The sequence below is a fragment of the Rutidosis leptorrhynchoides genome, chromosome 4 (assembly GCF_046630445.1).
Source record: "Rutidosis leptorrhynchoides isolate AG116_Rl617_1_P2 chromosome 4, CSIRO_AGI_Rlap_v1, whole genome shotgun sequence".
Lineage (NCBI taxonomy): Eukaryota > Viridiplantae > Streptophyta > Magnoliopsida > Asterales > Asteraceae > Rutidosis > Rutidosis leptorrhynchoides.
In genome coordinates, this window is record NC_092336.1 from 137,098,110 (window position 1) to 137,102,141 (window position 4,032).

The 4,032-nt window shown below is 35.6% G+C and overlaps 1 long non-coding RNA gene across 1 annotated transcript; it reads right to left on the reverse strand.

Annotated features, from left to right (window-relative positions):
- Window positions 1-924: 924 nt before the first annotated feature.
- Window positions 925-3,251, reverse strand: LOC139843445 (uncharacterized). Its single transcript, XR_011757598.1, has 3 exons — window positions 2,743-3,251; window positions 1,228-1,292; window positions 925-1,123 (listed from the first exon to the last, which is right to left on the reverse strand). It is a non-coding gene; the product is annotated as an uncharacterized lncRNA (long non-coding RNA).
- Between the last annotated feature and the right edge of the window lie 781 nt (window positions 3,252-4,032).

A 4,032-nucleotide genomic window follows, 5' to 3' on the forward strand; every position in this document is an offset into this window, starting at 1 on the left:
ACTAAAGTTTTAGAAAACACCACAAATAAAAAAACTTAGCAAATATAAGACCAAAAATAAGTGTGTATGGTATAATTTTAACAAAACCAAATAAAGACATATACAACAATTAAGATAGTAGTATTCAAACACAATGATAATAGAATCATGTTCGTATTGACTTTTTACCCTCACTGATGGACTGTTTAAAGATGAAACCCTAAACCCTACCTAGAAACCTTAGATCCACGAACGAGTCGGGCTATACTAAATAAGGGTAACCATAACTGTAGTCTAACAAGCCATTCCCCAAACCCAACCCGACTTATAAAGATGAAGGTTCGTACACGAATAAGTTTAATGGGAATGAATCACAGAAAGAGGTTTTTATCAAAGAAAATGTTAAGGAATGTTTTACTGTGAAGTTAGAGGATCATGATCTAGTACAAGTTTCTAATCCGTTGGAGTCCGTCATGATTAAGTTGAAGGATGTTGGCACATTAGGGAATTTACGAACGGTGTTGAAAGAAGAGGGATTTGTGGACACTAAGTTACAACACGTTGGTGGGTTGTGGGTTAGATTTTCATTTAATTCGAGTGAAGCTTGTACACGTTTTTGGTCTAATGATATGTTGGGTCATTGTATATGATAGCCAAACCGATTCCCAAGAATTCACTACTACAAAAAAGAGGAATGGAAACCGGTTTTTAGGGGTATAGAAACCGGTTTTAAAACCAGTTTGTATCTATAGGGGTTTATAAAGTGTAGACCGGTTTTGAAACCGGTTCCAAAACTTAACTTTCGAAACCGGTTTTTACCAAAAAACAGGTTTCTATTCTAGACAATAGAAACCTGTTTTTTAATAAAAACCGGTTTGTATTCTTATTTTTTTTTTTTTAAAATTGTTATACAATATGCATACCAATCTACTGGACACCTGTATATGAATGAAGAAATGTAAATTTACAAAACATTTGGAAGAACATGCCACCATCAATTGTTTTACAATATGCATACTAATCTACTGTTGTTACTTCAACATTTTGCTCTTCATTGAACACGAACTAAAAACAACAACAGCGAGCTAGACCCCTTTGCCAAGCGCTATTTGTGACAAAGGTCCATTTTTGCTGAACTTGAATTCTGTGTTCATAATATGAACAGCCTCATTAATTAATTGTAACATACATGTATATATATAAAGATTCATATGAAAATATATACACTTAAGAATTTGATATTATTACCTTGAAACGAGAAACCAAATCCATCTTATTAGTTGATGGAGTAGTTAATCTGACTTAATAATCATCTGCAATGGATTCACAAACCATACAAATACAAATTATTAATAATTAAAAAAGAACTTAATTAAAACAAAGCAATAATAATAATAATAATAAATGAAATATGAGGAGGAGATGATGGCCGATGACGGAGATGCATATCTTTGATTTGTTTATGGGTGATGAATATCTTTAATTTGTTGAACATTAATGACATAGGTTGCTGAGATAAGGTTGCTGAGGCTCAAAAATAATCACGCTCAAAATTTTCATTTCCCGCTTAATGAATGGAGACCGGTTTCTAAAAAAAAATGGGTTTCCAAAGTTAAAACCGGTTTTTAATAAGGAACCGGTTCCTAATGTTAGGAATAGAGACCGGTTTTTGAAAAAAAACCGGTTCCCCGTTTCCTTCTTTTCTAAAACCGGTTCCAATTCACTTTGCAAACCTGTTTTTAGGGGTTTCTCTAAAAACCAGTTCCGTTTGGGGGTTTAGATTCTTATGTGTGTAGTAGTGATTATATATTAGATGAGAGGTTAACTTGGTGGAAGTAACTGGTATGTCGCAATGTACTTGCGAATTCTTTTTAAAAGGTGGCATCTGCTGCTGGCAAATTCATTTTTTAATAACATTAGTTCGAGCCCGCTTAGCCTTGGATGGGTTTGTGTTGCCACTCGAAATAACGGGTTGATTTCGGAAGAGGTGAAGGTTGTTATTCATGGTACTGAGTATATTGTTCATGTTAACGAGGTTGGGTCTTGGAATGTGAAATTAAACTTGAAGACGACGATGACACGGAATCTGATATAAAATCGGATGTTAATTCCATTCCTTTGGTAGTGGGATTAGACGATCAGGTGAACTTGGAGGAGCAGAAAGTGTTAAAGAATACCAAAAGATTACCTGCACTTGGAACTTTCCCTTTTTGGGTAAGTTGACCTTAGGATCAGAGAAAGGCTTCTCATCATTTCCCTTTTAAAGATGGTCACAAGATGCCACAAAGTCAGAAGTATCAACCAAGTCAAGACAGCCAAACGGTTTCCAGCAACTGCACATTTCATCTTTGATAAAAGTGGTTCCAAAAGGTTTATTGGAGCCTTACTCTTAATAGAAATGGTTGTTGCATACTTAGTGTATATAAACACACTTGTAATGAATCAAATAAACAAAATACAATTGTATCAATTCTTAAATCAATACAAGATCAGTTCTTATCAATTTATTACTTTGAAAACATGGTATCAGAGCTAATGGCTTGATCCTAGAATATAAAAAAAAAAAAAAAAAACATATTATAGCTTCAATCATTTACCAGAAATTAAGCTTCCATGTCAAGAAGTGATGGTAGCTCAATAATGAAAAACCAGGAAAATAGCTTCTTGAATCAAGTTACCATGTCAAAAGACAGTAGCTCAATTCATCAAACCAGCATACAAAATATGAAATCTGAACAATTGGGGCTGATTAAAGATAGTTACCTTAACGTTCTCTGTAAACCACCACTGGTCACCACCAGAACCCAAAACTTCATAGCTTACCAAAAAGGTAAAAGGTTGAAGATGGCGGAGACGGCGACAACAGTGGCGGCCGGAGAAGTAACCACGAACGACACTTCAGCAATCAAAAGGGTACAAGGTTGAGATTAAAAACCTCAAACCCTAATAAACACTCTCTGCTTTTTAATTCCTGTAAATCCGTCAAGCGGGTGAGGAAAAAACTCTCAAGCCCGAATTCTGACCCTTGTATTAGACGAAATTCGGTTAATCCGACCAAAGTAGTGAAGAAAAAGGACCCAAACCCTAGGTTGCAACAACCGATCGATTTGAAGAGGGTAAACCCTATTCACTGCCAATTGATCAATCCTAATCTTTTCTGGTGTCTTCAAGACAAAGAAATAGGGTTCAACCCTAACCTCGAATCAAAATCCCCTTGCACGAGCATGAGAGAGAAAAAGGTTAAACCCTCATCTCCGATTGAAAGCATCGGCTAAAGGTCGAGTCCTAAAAAGGACGCGTCGGTCGAGTCGGGGACGCATCGGGGACGCATCGGTCGTTGACCAACGTTGACTTTATTAATAATTTCTTAAATATATATTTATATATGTATAAAATAGTTGATTCTGTACCATAAATTTCTTAAATAAGAACTTGAATTTAAACACAATCAAACTTCAAACTCAATTAATGTTACCGATTACATAATCAGTAAGGACACAGAGAAAAGAGCGGCCCAAAAAATGAAAACAAACCCTAATTTTAAAACATATCACATCTTGACGAAAATTTGACTGATTTTGACCGTTGTTGACCAACTTTGACCGTCTTTGACAGAGTTTGACTGAACTTTTAGCTTTGACAGTCTTTTGAGTCGTTTTTAGAAAAAACGGGACGGAGAACCCAAAAAAACGACGCATCGGCCGACGCGTCGGTCAAGTCGGCCGACTTTTACAACACTGGTAATGACAGAACCTACAAAACTCACGAGTAGGAAAAAGAAAAAGGGGGATGGGTATATTTGTTCGGTTGTACCCGAAAAGGCTAATATTTTGTGAGGTGGGCTTAATAATTCGGCCTAAAAAGAAAAAAGGGTGGGCTTAATGGAAGTGTTCAAGCCCTGACCCAAAATTATGATATAAATAAAAAGTTTAAATCTGCCCAATGTTATAATTCAGTAGGCTTATAACTACCTTTAGTGGTTTGATTCTTGATGTTATAATTCAGTAGGCTTATAACTACCTTTAGTGGTTTGATTTTTGATGTTATAATTCA